The following is an 18,124-nucleotide window of genomic DNA, read 5'->3' as shown; positions in this document are numbered from 1 at the left end:
CAGCCGAAATAGCTCAGTTGGGAGAGCGTTAGACTGAAGATCTAAAGGTCCCTGGTTCAATCCCGGGTTTCGGCAAAGCAGCGTTGACGTTCAGTTTTTGGCATGAGGGTGAGGGAACCGAAAGTCACTCAAAAAGCCTAGCTGCTTCACACTTAAGTCCACCTGCTTCCACTTGACCAAAACGCCATCTTCCTCCCAGACGGTCACGTCGCTTCTGGTGATGATTCCAATGGCCTAATCGACAGCAATCTTCAATATGTTTAGCGCTTTGATGTCCCACTGCGGACACGCCATTGACTAAAAGAAAACTGTGACTTGATAGGGCTTCTGAAGGGTTGCAATGATAATCACTAGACAGGAACCGGCAAAGCTGACGTAAGAAGTTTCACTATAAAGTCTTAAAGGGTCACGAAACACCAAAACACATTTTTTGAGCTGTTGACAGTCGTATATGTGTCCCACACTGCTAAAAACACTATTAGGACACCTATATTTCACTAAAAAGTGTAAATTGGTTGTTATTGCGTTATTTCAAGCAAATTCGTACTTCCTGTTTGAAACGAATTTTTGAAGCTGCGTCACGGTCATGACATAATAGCGTGTATTCCAGCGTGCAGACTGGACGTCTGTGCCAGAGTGAGTCTTATTACGTCTTACAGTGTGATGCATTAATGCATGAGTAAGGCTTGGGTCAAACCAATCAGCGCGCTCTATTGTGCAACTTCATTAATATTCATTAGCGTCACCGTGTTAACGCCACAGAGACGCCACGTTGTGTTGGCAAAACAAGCGTGAAGTGTTGTTTAATAGTTTGCTGCCATTAAGTTTCGTTTTCATTTTCTCTCTGTGAGAGCTCAGCTGGTTCACGTGTGGATTAACAGTGTACGCGACGCTCGACAACAATAACTTACGTGTCTAAGGAGGAACATTGTTTACCTGAGAGCTGTTCTCATCTGCAAACGCTGAAATCCGGATTCGCTTGTAACGTTAGTCTCCTCTTCATAAAGACGCGGCTCTAGTTGCTGGTGATTGTCCTGTCTCTACAGATTTGGTAAGTGAGCGACCAGTGCTCTTTGTTTATTCAGTTTGTTGGTATCGAATTAAGTTAACTATTGCACTGAGTGCAAACATAGCACGGCATTTTGTGACCGGAATAACACACGCGGCTTTCTGACGCTACCTGCCGAGAGCATCTAAGTTTCCGGGAAATGCAGAGTTTTTTTTTTCTCTCATTCGCCGTGCGGTATCAAACATTGCATGAAAAAATGCACGCTTAGAGCAGATCCTCGAATCAAATATCGCGTTTGTCGCGAGGGGCATGAATTAATTCCCTGATTGAAAGAGCCGAACTGCTGTTAAAGTCCAACATTTAATAATTTGGCAAATAATTCGACTACAGATGTCCATGTAGGTTAAACACCATCACTTTCTCATGTGTGTGTATTTTGACTGAAACTCGCGCGTGCCCAAATAGACACTCCCACACCATCCCACTTTAGTTCCTCCGACACTCCCCCCTAAACAGAGCTGGACACGCCCACTTTTCTGACTTTTTCCAAAGTAGAGGTGTGAAAACACCCTGCTGAAACGAGGGGGTTTCATGGCCCTTTAAGGTGCAACCAGGTATGCAATGAAAGCCAGTGTGAAAGGCATGAAAACAGATGCGGAGATTCATATGGAGAATGCGGGCATCGATCCCGCTACCTCTCGCATGCTAAGCGAGCGCTCTACCATTTGAGCTAATTCCCCTCGCTGGAAAAAAATTTGGCTATTTTTGACGTAATCAAAAAAGAAAAAAAAGACCACATCTGCTCTGCGGTGGCCCCTTTGCCCTGCTTGATATGTATTCGTCAAATTGCTTGGAATAGCATGCTTTTTTCAAAAGGTCCTACCCGGTCCTGCTCCAGGGAACGTGTGAGGAGTCCTGCATGCCGAATGACGAGTTATCCCTAAATCACTCCACATTGGCAGTGCCCTGGATTTCTATGTTAGTGTGCAGAAAGTGGCCGGTTAGCTCAGCTGGTTAGAGCGTGGTGCTAATAACGCCAAGGTCGCGGGTTCGATACCCGTACTGGCCAAACTTTTACCCTCCTGTGCCTCAGACGCATTCAAGAGCTCTGCTAGGTCTCACCGACATCCATGCTGCAGAGCAGTTGAGACAAGACAGCCGAAATAGCTCAGTTGGGAGAGCGTTAGACTGAAGATCTAAAGGTCCCTGGTTCAATCCCGGGTTTCGGCAAAGCAGCGTTGACGTTCAGTTTTTGGCATGAGGGTGAGGGAACCGAAAGTCACTCAAAAAGCCTAGCTGCTTCACACTTAAGTCCACCTGCTTCCACTTGACCAAAACGCCATCTTCCTCCCAGACGGTCACGTCGCTTCTGGTGATGATTCCAATGGCCTAATCGACAGCAATCTTCAATATGTTTAGCGCTTTGATGTCCCACTGCGGACACGCCATTGACTAAAAGAAAACTGTGACTTGATAGGGCTTCTGAAGGGTTGCAATGATAATCACTAGACAGGAACCGGCAAAGCTGACGTAAGAAGTTTCACTATAAAGTCTTAAAGGGTCACGAAACACCAAAACACATTTTTTGAGCTGTTGACAGTCGTATATGTGTCCCACACTGCTAAAAACACTATTAGGACACCTATATTTCACTAAAAAGTGTAAATTGGTTGTTATTGCGTTATTTCAAGCAAATTCGTACTTCCTGTTTGAAACGAATTTTTGAAGCTGCGTCACGGTCATGACATAATAGCGTGTATTCCAGCGTGCAGACTGGACGTCTGTGCCAGAGTGAGTCTTATTACGTCTTACAGTGTGATGCATTAATGCATGAGTAAGGCTTGGGTCAAACCAATCAGCGCGCTCTATTGTGCAACTTCATTAATATTCATTAGCGTCACCGTGTTAACGCCACAGAGACGCCACGTTGTGTTGGCAAAACAAGCGTGAAGTGTTGTTTAATAGTTTGCTGCCATTAAGTTTCGTTTTCATTTTCTCTCTGTGAGAGCTCAGCTGGTTCACGTGTGGATTAACAGTGTACGCGACGCTCGACAACAATAACTTACGTGTCTAAGGAGGAACATTGTTTACCTGAGAGCTGTTCTCATCTGCAAACGCTGAAATCCGGATTCGCTTGTAACGTTAGTCTCCTCTTCATAAAGACGCGGCTCTAGTTGCTGGTGATTGTCCTGTCTCTACAGATTTGGTAAGTGAGCGACCAGTGCTCTTTGTTTATTCAGTTTGTTGGTATCGAATTAAGTTAACTATTGCACTGAGTGCAAACATAGCACGACATTTTGTGACCGGAATAACACACGCGGCTTTCTGACGCTACCTGCCGAGAGCATCTAAGTTTCCGGGAAATGCAGAGTTTTTTTTTTCTCTCATTCGCCGTGCGGTATCAAACATTGCATGAAAAAATACACGCTTAGAGCAGATCCTCGAATCAAATATCGCGTTTGTCGCGAGGGGCATGAATTAATTCCCTGATTGAAAGAGCCAAACTGCTGTTAAAGTCCAACATTTAATAATTTGGCAAATAATTCGACTACAGATGTCCATGTAGGTTAAACACCATCACTTTCTCATGTGTGTGTATTTTGACTGAAACTCGCGCGTGCCCAAATAGACACTCCCACACCATCCCACTTTAGTTCCTCCGACACTCCCCCCTAAACAGAGCTGGACACGCCTACTTTTCTGACTTTTTCCAAAGTAGAGGTGTGAAAACACCCTGCTGAAACGAGGGGGTTTCATGGCCCTTTAAGGTGCAACCAGGTATGCAATGAAAGCCAGTGTGAAAGGCATGAAAACAGATGCGGAGATTCATGTGGAGAATGCGGGCATCGATCCCGCTACCTCTCGCATGCTAAGCGAGCGCTCTACCATTTGAGCTAATTCCCCTCGCTGGAAAAAAATTTGGCTATTTTTGACGTAATCAAAAAAGAAAAAAAAGACCACATCTGCTCTGCGGTGGCCCCTTTGCCCTGCTTGATATGTATTCGTCAAATTGCTTGGAATAGCATGCTTTTTTCAAAAGGTCCTACCCGGTCCTGCTCCAGGGAACGTGTGAGGAGTCCTGCATGCCGAATGACGAGTTATCCCTAAATCACTCCACATTGGCAGTGCCCTGGATTTCTATGTTAGTGTGCAGAAAGTGGCCGGTTAGCTCAGCTGGTTAGAGCGTGGTGCTAATAACGCCAAGGTCGTGGGTTCGATACCCGTACTGGCCAAACTTTTACCCTCCTGTGCCTCAGACGCATTCAAGAGCTCTGCTAGGTCTCACCGACATCCATGCTGCAGAGCAGTGGAGACAAGACAGCCGAAATAGCTCAGTTGGGAGAGCGTTAGACTGAAGATCTAAAGGTCCCTGGTTCAATCCCGGGTTTCGGCAAAGCAGCGTTGACGTTCAGTTTTTGGCATGAGGGTCAGGGAACCGAAAGTCACTCAAAAAGCCTAGCTGCTTCACACTTAAGTCCATCTGCTTCCACTTGACCAAAACGCCATCTTCCTCCCAGACGGTCACGTCGCTTCTGGTGATGATTCCAATGGCCTAATCGACAGCAATCTTCAATATGTTTAGCGCTTTGATGTCCCACTGCGGACACGCCATTGACTAAAAGAAAACTGTGACTTGATAGGGCTTCTGAAGGGTTGCAATGATAATCACTAGACAGGAACCGGCAAAGCTGACGTAAGAAGTTTCACTATAAAGTCTTAAAGGGTCACGAAACACCAAAACACATTTTTTGAGCTGTTGACAGTCGTATATGTGTCCCACACTGCTAAAAACACTATTAGGACACCTATATTTCACTAAAAAGTGTAAATTGGTTGTTTTTGCGTTATTTCAAGCAAATTCGTACTTCCTGTTTGAAACGAATTTTTGAAGCTGCGTCACGGTCATGACATAATAGCGTGTATTTCAGTGTGCAGACTGGACGTCTGTGCCAGAGTGAGTCTTATTACGTCTTACAGTGTGATGCATTAATGCATGAGTAAGGCTTGGGTCAAACCAATCAGCGCGCTCTATTGTGCAACTTCATTAATATTCATTAGCGTCACCGTGTTAACGCCACAGAGACGCCACGTTGTGTTGGCAAAACAAGCGTGAAGTGTTGTTTAATAGTTTGCTGCCATTAAGTTTCGTTTTCATTTTCTCTCTGTGAGAGCTCAGCTGGTTCACGTGTGGATTAACAGTGTACGCGACGCTCGACAACAATAACTTACGTGTCTAAGGAGGAACATTGTTTACCTGAGAGCTGTTCTCATCTGCAAACGCTGAAATCCGGATTCGCTTGTAACGTTAGTCTCCTCTTCATAAAGACGCGGCTCTAGTTGCTGGTGATTGTCCTGTCTCTACAGATTTGGTAAGTGAGCGACCAGTGCTCTTTGTTTATTCAGTTTGTTGGTATCGAATTAAGTTAACTATTGCACTGAGTGCAAACATAGCACGGCATTTTGTGACCGGAATAACACACGCGGCTTTCTGACGCTACCTGCCGAGAGCATCTAAGTTTCCGGGAAATGCAGAGTTTTTTTTTTCTCTCATTCGCCGTGCGGTATCAAACATTGCATGAAAAAATACACGCTTAGAGCAGATCCTCGAATCAAATATCGTGTTTGTCGCGAGGGGCATGAATTAATTCCCTGATTGAAAGAGCCAAACTGCTGTTAAAGTCCAACATTTAAAAATTTGGCAAATAATTCGACTACAGATGTCCATGTAGGTTAAACACCATCACTTTCTCATGTGTGTGTATTTTGACTGAAACTCGCGCGTGCCCAAATAGACACTCCCACACCATCCCACTTTAGTTCCTCCGACACTCCCCCCTAAACAGAGCTGGACACGCCCACTTTTCTGACTTTTTCCAAAGTAGAGGTGTGAAAACACCCTGCTGAAACGAGGGGGTTTCATGGCCCTTTAAGGTGCAACCAGGTATGCAATGAAAGCCAGTGTGAAAGGCATGAAAACAGATGCGGAGATTCATGTGGAGAATGCGGGCATCGATCCCGCTACCTCTCGCATGCTAAGCGAGCGCTCTACCATTTGAGCTAATTCCCCTCGCTTGAAAAAAATTTGGCTATTTTTGACGTAATCAAAAAAGAAAAAAAAGACCACATCTGCTCTGCGGTGGCCCCTTTGCCCTGCTTGATATGTATTCGTCAAATTGCTTGGAATAGCATGCTTTTTTCAAAAGGTCCTACCCGGTCCTGCTCCAGGGAACGTGTGAGGAGTCCTGCATGCCGAATGACGAGTTATCCCTAAATCACTCCACATTGGCAGTGCCCTGGATTTCTATGTTAGTTTGCAGAAAGTGGCCGGTTAGCTCAGCTGGTTAGAGCGTGGTGCTAATAACGCCAAGGTCGCGGGTTCGATACCCGTACTGGCCAAACGCTTACCCTCCTGTGCCTCAGACGCATTCAAGAGCTCTGCTAGGTCCCACCGACATCCATGCTGCAGAGCAGTGGAGACAAGACAGCCGAAATAGCTCAGTTGGGAGAGCGTTAGACTGAAGATCTAAAGGTCCCTGGTTCAATCCCGGGTTTCGGCAAAGCAGCGTTGACGTTCAGTTTTTGGCATGAGGGTCAGGGAACCGAAAGTCACTCAAAAAGCCTAGCTGCTTCACACTTAAGTCCATCTGCTTCCACTTGACCAAAACGCCATCTTCCTCCCAGACGGTCACGTCGCTTCTGGTGATGATTCCAATGGCCTAATCGACAGCAATCTTCAATATGTTTAGCGCTTTGATGTCCCACTGCGGACACGCCATTGACTAAAAGAAAACTGTGACTTGATAGGGCTTCTGAAGGGTTGCAATGATAATCACTAGACAGGAACCGGCAAAGCTGACGTAAGAAGTTTCACTATAAAGTCTTAAAGGGTCACGAAACACCAAAACACATTTTTTGAGCTGTTGACAGTCGTATATGTGTCCCACACTGCTAAAAACACTATTAGGACACCTATATTTCACTAAAAAGTGTAAATTGGTTGTTTTTGCGTTATTTCAAGCAAATTCGTACTTCCTGTTTGAAACGAATTTTTGAAGCTGCGTCACGGTCATGACATAATAGCGTGTATTCCAGCGTGCAGACTGGACGTCTGTGCCAGAGTGAATCTTATTACGTCTTACAGTGTGATGCATTAATGCATGAGTAAGGCTTGGGTCAAACCAATCAGCGCGCTCTATTGTGCAACTTCATTAATATTCATTAGCGTCACCGTGTTAACGCCACAGAGACGCCACGTTGTGTTGGCAAAACAAGCGTGAAGTGTTGTTTTATAGTTTGCTGCCATTAAGTTTCGTTTTCATTTTCTCTCTGTGAGAGCTCAGCTGGTTCACGTGTGGATTAACAGTGTACGCGACGCTCGACTACAATAACTTATGTGTCTAAGGAGGAACATTGTTTACCTGAGAGCTGTTCTCATCTGCAAACGCTGAAATCCGGATTCGCTTGTAACGTTAGTCTCCTCTTCATAAAGACGCGGCTCTAGTTGCTGGTGATTGTCCTGTCTCTACAGATTTGGTAAGTGAGCGACCAGTGCTCTTTGTTTATTCAGTTTGTTGGTATCGAATTAAGTTAACTATTGCACTGAGTGCAAACATAGCACGGCATTTTGTGACCGGAATAACACACGCGGCTTTCTGACGCTACCTGCCGAGAGCATCTAAGTTTCCGGGAAATGCAGAGTTTTTTTTTTCTCTCATTCGCCGTGCGGTATCAAACATTGCATGAAAAAATACACGCTTAGAGCAGATCCTCGAATCAAATATCGCGTTTGTCGCGAGGGGCATGAATTAATTCCCTGATTGAAAGAGCCAAACTGCTGTTAAAGTCCAACATTTAATAATTTGGCAAATAATTCGACTACAGATGTCCATGTAGGTTAAACACCATCACTTTCTCATGTGTGTGTATTTTGACTGAAACTCGCGCGTGCCCAAATAGACACTCCCACACCATCCCACTTTAGTTCCTCCGACACTCCCCCCTAAACAGAGCTGGACACGCCCACTTTTCTGACTTTTTCCAAAGTAGAGGTGTGAAAACACCCTGCTGAAACGAGGGGGTTTCATGGCCCTTTAAGGTGCAACCAGGTATGCAATGAAAGCCAGTGTGAAAGGCATGAAAACAGATGCGGAGATTCATGTGGAGAATGCGGGCATCGATCCCGCTACCTCTCGCATGCTAAGCGAGCGCTCTACCATTTGAGCTAATTCCCCTCGCTGGAAAAAAATTTGGCTATTTTTGACGTAATCAAAAAAGAAAAAAAAGACCACATCTGCTCTGCGGTGGCCCCTTTGCCCTGCTTGATATGTATTCGTCAAATTGCTTGGAATAGCATGCTTTTTTCAAAAGGTCCTACCCGGTCCTGCTCCAGGGAACGTGTGAGGAGTCCTGCATGCCGAATGACGAGTTATCCCTAAATCACTCCACATTGGCAGTGCCCTGGATTTCTATGTTAGTGTGCAGAAAGTGGCCGGTTAGCTCAGCTGGTTAGAGCGTGGTGCTAATAACGCCAAGGTCGCGGGTTCGATACCCGTACTGGCCAAACTTTTACCCTCCTGTGCCTCAGACGCATTCAAGAGCTCTGCTAGGTCTCACCAAAATCCATGCTGCAGAGCAGTTGAGACAAGACAGCTGAAATAGCTCAGTTGGGAGAGCGTTAGACTGAAGATCTAAAGGTCCGTGGTTCAATCCCGGGTTTCGGCAAAGCAGCGTTGACGTTCAGTTTTTGGCATGAGGGTCAGGGAACCGAAAGTCACTCAAAAAGCCTAGCTGCTTCACACTTAAGTCCACCTGCTTCCACTTGACCAAAACGCCATCTTCCTCCCAGACGGTCACGTCGCTTCTGGTGATGATTCCAATGGCCTAATCGACAGCAATCTTCAATATGTTTAGCGCTTTGATGTCCCACTGCGGACACGCCATTGACTAAAAGAAAACTGTGACTTGATAGGGCTTCTGAAGGGTTGCAATGATAATCACTAGACAGGAACCGGCAAAGCTGACGTGAGAAGTTTCACTATAAAGTCTTAAAGGGTCACGAAACACCAAAACACATTTTTTGAGCTGTTGACAGTCGTATATGTGTCCCACACTGCTAAAAACACTATTAGGACACCTATATTTCACTAAAAAGTGTAAATTGGTTGTTATTGCGTTATTTCAAGCAAATTCGTACTTCCTGTTTGAAACGAATTTTTGAAGCTGCGTCACGGTCATGACATAATAGCGTGTATTCCAGCGTGCAGACTGGACGTCTGTGCCAGAGTGAATCTTATTACGTCTTACAGTGTGATGCATTAATGCATGAGTAAGGCTTGGGTCAAACCAATCAGCGCGCTCTTTTGTGCAACTTCATTAATATTCATTAGCGTCACCGTGTTAACGCCACAGAGACGCCACGTTGTGTTGGCAAAACAAGCGTGAAGTTTTGTTTAATAGTTTGCTGCCATTAAGTTTCGTTTTCATTTTCTCTCTGTGAGAGCTCAGCTGGTTCACGTGTGGATTAACAGTGTACGCGACGCTCGACAACAATAACTTACGTGTCTAAGGAGGAACATTGTTTACCTGAGAGCTGTTCTCATCTGCAAACGCTGAAATCCGGATTCGCTTGTAACGTTAGTCTCCTCTTCATAAAGACGCGGCTCTAGTTGCTGGTGATTGTCCTGTCTCTACAGATTTGGTAAGTGAGCGACCAGTGCTCTTTGTTTATTCAGTTTGTTGGTATCGAATTAAGTTAACTATTGCACTGAGTGCAAACATAGCACGGCATTTTGTGACCGGAATAACACACGCGGCTTTCTGACGCTACCTGCCGAGAGCATCTAAGTTTCCGGGAAATGCAGAGTTTTTTTTTTCTCTCATTCGCCGTGCGGTATCAAACATTGCATGAAAAAATACACGCTTAGAGCAGATCCTCGAATCAAATATCGCGTTTGTCGCGAGGGGCATGAATTAATTCCCTGATTGAAAGAGCCAAACTGCTGTTAAAGTCCAACATTTAATAATTTGGCAAATAATTCGACTACAGATGTCCATGTAGGTTAAACACCATCACTTTCTCATGTGTGTGTATTTTGACTGAAACTCGCTTGATATGTATTCGTCAAATTGCTTGGAATAGCATGCTTTTTTCAAAAGGTCCTACCCGGTCCTGCTCCAGGGAACGTGTGAGGAGTCCTGCATGCCGAATGACGAGTTATCCCTAAATCACTCCACATTGGCAGTGCCCTGGATTTCTATGTTAGTGTGCAGAAAGTGGCCGGTTAGCTCAGCTGGTTAGAGCGTGGTGCTAATAACGCCAAGGTCGCGGGTTCGATACCCGTACTGGCCAAACTTTTACCCTCCTGTGCCTCAGACGCATTCAAGAGCTCTGCTAGGTCTCACCAAAATCCATGCTGCAGAGCAGTTGAGACAAGACAGCTGAAATAGCTCAGTTGGGAGAGCGTTAGACTGAAGATCTAAAGGTCCGTGGTTCAATCCCGGGTTTCGGCAAAGCAGCGTTGACGTTCAGTTTTTGGCATGAGGGTCAGGGAACCGAAAGTCACTCAAAAAGCCTAGCTGCTTCACACTTAAGTCCACCTGCTTCCACTTGACCAAAACGCCATCTTCCTCCCAGACGGTCACGTCGCTTCTGGTGATGATTCCAATGGCCTAATCGACAGCAATCTTCAATATGTTTAGCGCTTTGATGTCCCACTGCGGACACGCCATTGACTAAAAGAAAACTGTGACTTGATAGGGCTTCTGAAGGGTTGCAATGATAATCACTAGACAGGAACCGGCAAAGCTGACGTGAGAAGTTTCACTATAAAGTCTTAAAGGGTCACGAAACACCAAAACACATTTTTTGAGCTGTTGACAGTCGTATATGTGTCCCACACTGCTAAAAACACTATTAGGACACCTATATTTCACTAAAAAGTGTAAATTGGTTGTTATTGCGTTATTTCAAGCAAATTCGTACTTCCTGTTTGAAACGAATTTTTGAAGCTGCGTCACGGTCATGACATAATAGCGTGTATTCCAGCGTGCAGACTGGACGTCTGTGCCAGAGTGAATCTTATTACGTCTTACAGTGTGATGCATTAATGCATGAGTAAGGCTTGGGTCAAACCAATCAGCGCGCTCTTTTGTGCAACTTCATTAATATTCATTAGCGTCACCGTGTTAACGCCACAGAGACGCCACGTTGTGTTGGCAAAACAAGCGTGAAGTTTTGTTTAATAGTTTGCTGCCATTAAGTTTCGTTTTCATTTTCTCTCTGTGAGAGCTCAGCTGGTTCACGTGTGGATTAACAGTGTACGCGACGCTCGACAACAATAACTTACGTGTCTAAGGAGGAACATTGTTTACCTGAGAGCTGTTCTCATCTGCAAACGCTGAAATCCGGATTCGCTTGTAACGTTAGTCTCCTCTTCATAAAGACGCGGCTCTAGTTGCTGGTGATTGTCCTGTCTCTACAGATTTGGTAAGTGAGCGACCAGTGCTCTTTGTTTATTCAGTTTGTTGGTATCGAATTAAGTTAACTATTGCACTGAGTGCAAACATAGCACGGCATTTTGTGACCGGAATAACACACGCGGCTTTCTGACGCTACCTGCCGAGAGCATCTAAGTTTCCGGGAAATGCAGAGTTTTTTTTTTCTCTCATTCGCCGTGCGGTATCAAACATTGCATGAAAAAATACACGCTTAGAGCAGATCCTCGAATCAAATATCGCGTTTGTCGCGAGGGGCATGAATTAATTCCCTGATTGAAAGAGCCAAACTGCTGTTAAAGTCCAACATTTAATAATTTGGCAAATAATTCGACTACAGATGTCCATGTAGGTTAAACACCATCACTTTCTCATGTGTGTGTATTTTGACTGAAACTCGCGCGTGCCCAAATAGACACTCCCACACCATCCCACTTTAGTTCCTCCGACACTCCCCCCTAAACAGAGCTGGACACGCCCACTTTTCTGACTTTTTCCAAAGTAGAGGTGTGAAAACACCCTGCTGAAACGAGGGGGTTTCATGGCCCTTTAAGGTGCAACCAGGTATGCAATGAAAGCCAGTGTGAAAGGCATGAAAACAGATGCGGAGAGTCATGTGGAGAATGCGGGCATCGATCCCGCTACCTCTCGCATGCTAAGCGAGCGCTCTACCATTTGAGCTAATTCCCCTCGCTGGAAAAAAATTTGGCTATTTTTGACGTAATCAAAAAAGAAAAAAAAGACCACATCTGCTCTGCGGTGGCCCCTTTGCCCTGCTTGATATGTATTCGTCAAATTGCTTGGAATAGCATGCTTTTTTCAAAAGGTCCTACCCGGTCCTGCTCCAGGGAACGTGTGAGGAGTCCTGCATGCCGAATGACGAGTTATCCCTAAATCACTCCACATTGGCAGTGCCCTGGATTTCTATGTTAGTGTGCAGAAAGTGGCCGGTTAGCTCAGCTGGTTAGAGCGTGGTGCTAATAACGCCAAGGTCGCGGGTTCGATACCCGTACTGGCCAAACTTTTACCCTCCTGTGCCTCAGACGCATTCAAGAGCTCTGCTAGGTCTCACCGACATCCATGCTGCAGAGCAGTTGAGACAAGACAGCCGAAATAGCTCAGTTGGGAGAGCGTTGGACTGAAGATCTAAAGGTCTCTGGTTCAATCCCGGGTTTCGGCAAAGCAGCGTTGACGTTCAGTTTTTGGCATGAGGGTCAGGGAACCGAAAGTCACTCAAAAAGCCTAGCTGCTTCACACTTAAGTCCACCTGCTTCCACTTGACCAAAACGCCATCTTCCTCCCAGACGGTCACGTCGCTTCTGGTGATGATTCCAATGGCCTAATCGACAGCAATCTTCAATATGTTTAGCGCTTTGATGTCCCACTGCGGACACGCCATTGACTAAAAGAAAACTGTGACTTGATAGGGCTTCTGAAGGGTTGCAATGATAATCACTAGACAGGAACCGGCAAAGCTGACGTAAGAAGTTTCACTATAAAGTCTTAAAGGGTCACGAAACACCAAAACACATTTTTTGAGCTGTTGACAGTCGTATATGTGTCCCACACTGCTAAAAACACTATTAGGACACCTATATTTCACTAAAAAGTGTAAATTGGTTGTTTTTGCGTTATTTCAAGCAAATTCGTACTTCCTGTTTGAAACGAATTTTTGAAGCTGCGTCACGGTCATGACATAATAGCGTGTATTTCAGCGTGCAGACTGGACGTCTGTGCCAGAGTGAGTCTTATTACGTCTTACAGTGTGATGCATTAATGCATGAGTAAGGCTTGGGTCAAACCAATCAGCGCGCTCTATTGTGCAACTTCATTAATATTCATTAGCGTCACCGTGTTAACGCCACAGAGACGCCACGTTGTGTTGGCAAAACAAGCGTGAAGTGTTGTTTTATAGTTTGCTGCCATTAAGTTTCGTTTTCATTTTCTCTCTGTGAGAGCTCAGCTGGTTCACGTGTGGATTAACAGTGTACGCGACGCTCGACAACAATAACTTACGTGTCTAAGGAGGAACATTGTTTACCTGAGAGCTGTTCTCATCTGCAAACGCTGAAATCCGGATTCGCTTGTAACGTTAGTCTCCTCTTCATAAAGACGCGGCTCTAGTTGCTGGTGATTGTCCTGTCTCTACAGATTTGGTAAGTGAGCGACCAGTGCTCTTTGTTTATTCAGTTTGTTGGTATCGAATTAAGTTAACTATTGCACTGAGTGCAAACATAGCACGGCATTTTGTGACCGGAATAACACACGCGGCTTTCTGACGCTACCTGCCGAGAGCATCTAAGTTTCCGGGAAATGCAGAGTTTTTTATTTCTCTCATTCGCCGTGCGGTATCAAACATTGCATGAAAAAATACACGCTTAGAGCAGATCCTCGAATCAAATATCGCGTTTGTCGCGAGGGGCATGAATTAATTCCCTGAATGAAAGAGCCAAACTGCTGTTAAAGTCCAACATTTAATAATTTGGCAAATAATTCGACTACAGATGTCCATGTAGGTTAAACACCATCACTTTCTCATGTGTGTGTATTTTGACTGAAACTCGCGCGTGCCCAAATAGACACTCCCACACCATCCCACTTTAGTTCCTCCGACACTCCCCCCTAAACAGAGCTGGACACGCCCACTTTTCTGACTTTTTCCAAAGTAGAGGTGTGAAAACACCCTGCTGAAACGAGGGGGTTTCATGGCCCTTTAAGGTGCAACCAGGTATGCAATGAAAGCCAGTGTGAAAGGCATGAAAACAGATGCAGAGATTCATGTGGAGAATGCGGGCATCGATCCCGCTACCTCTCGCATGCTAAGCGAGCGCTCTACCATTTGAGCTAATTCCCCTCGCTGGAAAAAAATTTGGCTATTTTTGACGTAATCAAAAAAGAAAAAAAAGACCACATCTGCTCTGCGGTGGCCCCTTTGCCCTGCTTGATATTTATTCGTCAAATTGCTTGGAATAGCATGCTTTTTTCAAAAGGTCCTACCCGGTCCTGCTCCAGGGAACGTGTGAGGAGTCCTGCATGCCGAATGACGAGTTATCCCTAAATCACTCCACATTGGCAGTGCCCTGGATTTCTATGTTAGTGTGCAGAAAGTGGCCGGTTAGCTCAGCTGGTTAGAGCGTGGTGCTAATAACGCCAAGGTCGCGGGTTCGATACCCGTACTGGCCAAACTTTTACCCTCCTGTGCCTCAGACGCATTCAAGAGCTCTGCTAGGTCTCACCGACATCCATGCTGCAGAGCAGTTGAGACAAGACAGCCGAAATAGCTCAGTTGGGAGAGCGTTAGACTGAAGATCTAAAGGTCCCTGGTTCAATCCCGGGTTTCGGCAAAGCAGCGTTGACGTTCAGTTTTTGGCATGAGGGTCAGGGAACCGAAAGTCACTCAAAAAGCCTAGCTGCTTCACACTTAAGTCCACCTGCTTCCACTTGACCAAAACGCCATCTTCCTCCCAGACGGTCACGTCGCTTCTGGTGATGATTCCAATGGCCTAATCGACAGCAATCTTCAATATGTTTAGCGCTTTGATGTCCCACTGCGGACACGCCATTGACTAAAAGAAAACTGTGACTTGATAGGGCTTCTGAAGGGTTGCAATGATAATCACTAGACAGGAACCGGCAAAGCTGACGTAAGAAGTTTCACTATAAAGTCTTAAAGGGTCACGAAACACCAAAACACATTTTTTGAGCTGTTGACAGTCGTATATGTGTCCCACACTGCTAAAAACACTATTAGGACACCTATATTTCACTAAAAAGTGTAAATTGGTTGTTTTTGCGTTATTTCAAGCAAATTCGTACTTCCTGTTTGAAACGAATTTTTGAAGCTGCGTCACGGTCATGACATAATAGCGTGTATTTCAGCGTGCAGACTGGACGTCTGTGCCAGAGTGAGTCTTATTACGTCTTACAGTGTGATGCATTAATGCATGAGTAAGGCTTGGGTCAAACCAATCAGCGCGCTCTATTGTGCAACTTCATTAATATTCATTAGCGTCACCGTGTTAACGCCACAGAGACGCCACGTTGTGTTGGCAAAACAAGCGTGAAGTGTTGTTTTATAGTTTGCTGCCATTAAGTTTCGTTTTCATTTTCTCTCTGTGAGAGCTCAGCTGGTTCACGTGTGGATTAACAGTATACGCGACGCTCGACAACAATAACTTACGTGTCTAAGGAGGAACATTGTTTACCTGAGAGCTGTTCTCATCTGCAAACGCTGAAATCCGGATTCGCTTGTAACGTTAGTCTCCTCTTCATAAAGACGCGGCTCTAGTTGCTGGTGATTGTCCTGTCTCTACAGATTTGGTAAGTGAGCGACCAGTGCTCTTTGTTTATTCAGTTTGTTGGTATCGAATTAAGTTAACTATTGCACTGAGTGCAAACATAGCACGGCATTTTGTGACCGAAATAACACACGCGGCTTTCTGACGCTACCTGCCGAGAGCATCTAAGTTTCCGGGAAATGCAGAGTTTTTTTTTTCTCTCATTCGCCGTGCGGTATCAAACATTGCATGAAAAAATACACGCTTAGAGCAGATCCTCGAATCAAATATCGCGTTTGTCGCGAGGGGCATGAATTAATTCCCTGATTGAAAGAGCCAAACTGCTGTTAAAGTCCAACATTTAATAATTTGGCAAATAATTCGACTACAGATGTCCATGTAGGTTAAACACCATCACTTTCTCATGTGTGTGTATTTTGACTGAAACTCGCGCGTGCCCAAATAGACACTCCCACACCATCCCACTTTAGTTCCTCCGACACTCCCCCCTAAACAGAGCTGGACACGCCCACTTTTCTGACTTTTTCCAAAGTAGAGGTGTGAAAACACCCTGCTGAAACGAGGGGGTTTCATGGCCCTTTAAGGTGCAACCAGGTATGCAATGAAAGCCAGTGTGAAAGGCATGAAAACAGATGCAGAGATTCATGTGGAGAATGCGGGCATCGATCCCGCTACCTCTCGCATGCTAAGCGAGCGCTCTACCATTTGAGCTAATTCCCCTCGCTGGAAAAAAATTTGGCTATTTTTGACGTAATCAAAAAAGAAAAAAAAGACCACATCTGCTCTGCGGTGGCCCCTTTGCCCTGCTTGATATTTATTCGTCAAATTGCTTGGAATAGCATGCTTTTTTCAAAAGGTCCTACCCGGTCCTGCTCCAGGGAACGTGTGAGGAGTCCTGCATGCCGAATGACGAGTTATCCCTAAATCACTCCACATTGGCAGTGCCCTGGATTTCTATGTTAGTGTGCAGAAAGTGGCCGGTTAGCTCAGCTGGTTAGAGCGTGGTGCTAATAACGCCAAGGTCGCGGGTTCGATACCCGTACTGGCCAAACTTTTACCCTCCTGTGCCTCAGACGCATTCAAGAGCTCTGCTAGGTCTCACCGACATCCATGCTGCAGAGCAGTTGAGACAAGACAGCCGAAATAGCTCAGTTGGGAGAGCGTTAGACTGAAGATCTAAAGGTCCCTGGTTCAATCCCGGGTTTCGGCAAAGCAGCGTTGACGTTCAGTTTTTGGCATGAGGGTCAGGGAACCGAAAGTCACTCAAAAAGCCTAGCTGCTTCACACTTAAGTCCACCTGCTTCCACTTGACCAAAACGCCATCTTCCTCCCAGACGGTCACGTCGCTTCTGGTGATGATTCCAATGGCCTAATCGACAGCAATCTTCAATATGTTTAGCGCTTTGATGTCCCACTGCGGACACGCCATTGACTAAAAGAAAACTGTGACTTGATAGGGCTTCTGAAGGGTTGCAATGATAATCACTAGACAGGAACCGGCAAAGCTGACGTAAGAAGTTTCACTATAAAGTCTTAAAGGGTCACGAAACACCAAAACACATTTTTTGAGCTGTTGACAGTCGTATATGTGTCCCACACTGCTAAAAACACTATTAGGACACCTATATTTCACTAAAAAGTGTAAATTGGTTGTTTTTGCGTTATTTCAAGCAAATTCGTACTTCCTGTTTGAAACGAATTTTTGAAGCTGCGTCACGGTCATGACATAATAGCGTGTATTCCAGCGTGCAGACTGGACGTCTGTGCCAGAGTGAGTCTTATTACGTCTTACAGTGTGATGCATTAATGCATGAGTAAGGCTTGGGTCAAACCAATCAGCGCGCTCTATTGTGCAACTTCATTAATATTCATTAGCGTCACCGTGTTAACGCCACAGAGACGCCACGTTGTGTTGGCAAAACAAGCGTGAAGTGTTGTTTTATAGTTTGCTGCCATTAAGTTTCGTTTTCATTTTCTCTCTGTGAGAGCTCAGCTGGTTCACGTGTGGATTAACAGTGTACGCGACGCTCGACAACAATAACTTACGTGTCTAAGGAGGAACATTGTTTACCTGAGAGCTGTTCTCATCTGCAAACGCTGAAATCCGGATTCGCTTGTAACGTTAGTCTCCTCTTCATAAAGACGCGGCTCTAGTTGCTGGTGATTGTCCTGTCTCTACAGATTTGGTAAGTGAGCGACCAGTGCTCTTTGTTTATTCAGTTTGTTGGTATCGAATTAAGTTAACTATTGCACTGAGTGCAAACATAGCACGGCATTTTGTGACCGAAATAACACACGCGGCTTTCTGACGCTACCTGCCGAG

General features: G+C 45.3%; 1 protein-coding gene and 24 non-coding genes across 25 annotated transcripts in view; 17 read left to right on the top strand and 8 right to left on the bottom strand.

The window, feature by feature from the left end:
- LOC147837713 (uncharacterized) overlaps window positions 1-18,124 on the bottom strand; it is a 977,861-nt gene that overhangs the window by 485,518 nt on the left and 474,219 nt on the right. The gene's annotated exons all lie outside the window — the stretch shown is intronic.
- Window positions 3-75, top strand: trnaf-gaa (transfer RNA phenylalanine (anticodon GAA)). Its single transcript has one exon. It is a non-coding gene; the product is annotated as a tRNA-Phe (tRNA).
- trnaa-agc (transfer RNA alanine (anticodon AGC)) lies at window positions 1,677-1,749 on the bottom strand. The gene has a single exon. It is a non-coding gene; the product is annotated as a tRNA-Ala (tRNA).
- trnai-aau (transfer RNA isoleucine (anticodon AAU)) lies at window positions 2,005-2,078 on the top strand. The gene has a single exon. It is a non-coding gene; the product is annotated as a tRNA-Ile (tRNA).
- On the top strand, window positions 2,167-2,239 carry trnaf-gaa (transfer RNA phenylalanine (anticodon GAA)). Its single transcript has one exon. It is a non-coding gene; the product is annotated as a tRNA-Phe (tRNA).
- trnaa-agc (transfer RNA alanine (anticodon AGC)) lies at window positions 3,841-3,913 on the bottom strand. Its single transcript has one exon. It is a non-coding gene; the product is annotated as a tRNA-Ala (tRNA).
- On the top strand, window positions 4,169-4,242 carry trnai-aau (transfer RNA isoleucine (anticodon AAU)). The gene has a single exon. It is a non-coding gene; the product is annotated as a tRNA-Ile (tRNA).
- trnaf-gaa (transfer RNA phenylalanine (anticodon GAA)) lies at window positions 4,331-4,403 on the top strand. The gene has a single exon. It is a non-coding gene; the product is annotated as a tRNA-Phe (tRNA).
- trnaa-agc (transfer RNA alanine (anticodon AGC)) lies at window positions 6,005-6,077 on the bottom strand. Its single transcript has one exon. It is a non-coding gene; the product is annotated as a tRNA-Ala (tRNA).
- On the top strand, window positions 6,333-6,406 carry trnai-aau (transfer RNA isoleucine (anticodon AAU)). The gene has a single exon. It is a non-coding gene; the product is annotated as a tRNA-Ile (tRNA).
- Window positions 6,495-6,567, top strand: trnaf-gaa (transfer RNA phenylalanine (anticodon GAA)). Its single transcript has one exon. It is a non-coding gene; the product is annotated as a tRNA-Phe (tRNA).
- Window positions 8,169-8,241, bottom strand: trnaa-agc (transfer RNA alanine (anticodon AGC)). The gene has a single exon. It is a non-coding gene; the product is annotated as a tRNA-Ala (tRNA).
- Window positions 8,497-8,570, top strand: trnai-aau (transfer RNA isoleucine (anticodon AAU)). The gene has a single exon. It is a non-coding gene; the product is annotated as a tRNA-Ile (tRNA).
- Window positions 8,659-8,731, top strand: trnaf-gaa (transfer RNA phenylalanine (anticodon GAA)). Its single transcript has one exon. It is a non-coding gene; the product is annotated as a tRNA-Phe (tRNA).
- On the top strand, window positions 10,285-10,358 carry trnai-aau (transfer RNA isoleucine (anticodon AAU)). The gene has a single exon. It is a non-coding gene; the product is annotated as a tRNA-Ile (tRNA).
- On the top strand, window positions 10,447-10,519 carry trnaf-gaa (transfer RNA phenylalanine (anticodon GAA)). The gene has a single exon. It is a non-coding gene; the product is annotated as a tRNA-Phe (tRNA).
- trnaa-agc (transfer RNA alanine (anticodon AGC)) lies at window positions 12,121-12,193 on the bottom strand. The gene has a single exon. It is a non-coding gene; the product is annotated as a tRNA-Ala (tRNA).
- trnai-aau (transfer RNA isoleucine (anticodon AAU)) lies at window positions 12,449-12,522 on the top strand. Its single transcript has one exon. It is a non-coding gene; the product is annotated as a tRNA-Ile (tRNA).
- Window positions 12,611-12,683, top strand: trnaf-gaa (transfer RNA phenylalanine (anticodon GAA)). Its single transcript has one exon. It is a non-coding gene; the product is annotated as a tRNA-Phe (tRNA).
- Window positions 14,285-14,357, bottom strand: trnaa-agc (transfer RNA alanine (anticodon AGC)). Its single transcript has one exon. It is a non-coding gene; the product is annotated as a tRNA-Ala (tRNA).
- Window positions 14,613-14,686, top strand: trnai-aau (transfer RNA isoleucine (anticodon AAU)). The gene has a single exon. It is a non-coding gene; the product is annotated as a tRNA-Ile (tRNA).
- On the top strand, window positions 14,775-14,847 carry trnaf-gaa (transfer RNA phenylalanine (anticodon GAA)). The gene has a single exon. It is a non-coding gene; the product is annotated as a tRNA-Phe (tRNA).
- On the bottom strand, window positions 16,449-16,521 carry trnaa-agc (transfer RNA alanine (anticodon AGC)). Its single transcript has one exon. It is a non-coding gene; the product is annotated as a tRNA-Ala (tRNA).
- trnai-aau (transfer RNA isoleucine (anticodon AAU)) lies at window positions 16,777-16,850 on the top strand. Its single transcript has one exon. It is a non-coding gene; the product is annotated as a tRNA-Ile (tRNA).
- trnaf-gaa (transfer RNA phenylalanine (anticodon GAA)) lies at window positions 16,939-17,011 on the top strand. The gene has a single exon. It is a non-coding gene; the product is annotated as a tRNA-Phe (tRNA).

Source organism: Danio rerio, chromosome 25 (assembly GCF_052040795.2).
Source record: "Danio rerio strain M-AB ecotype USA chromosome 25, GRCz13ab, whole genome shotgun sequence".
Taxonomy (NCBI): Eukaryota; Metazoa; Chordata; class Actinopteri; order Cypriniformes; family Danionidae; genus Danio; species Danio rerio.
The sequence above is the reverse complement of the archived record's forward strand: the minus strand, read 5'-3'. Positions and strand labels throughout refer to the sequence as shown.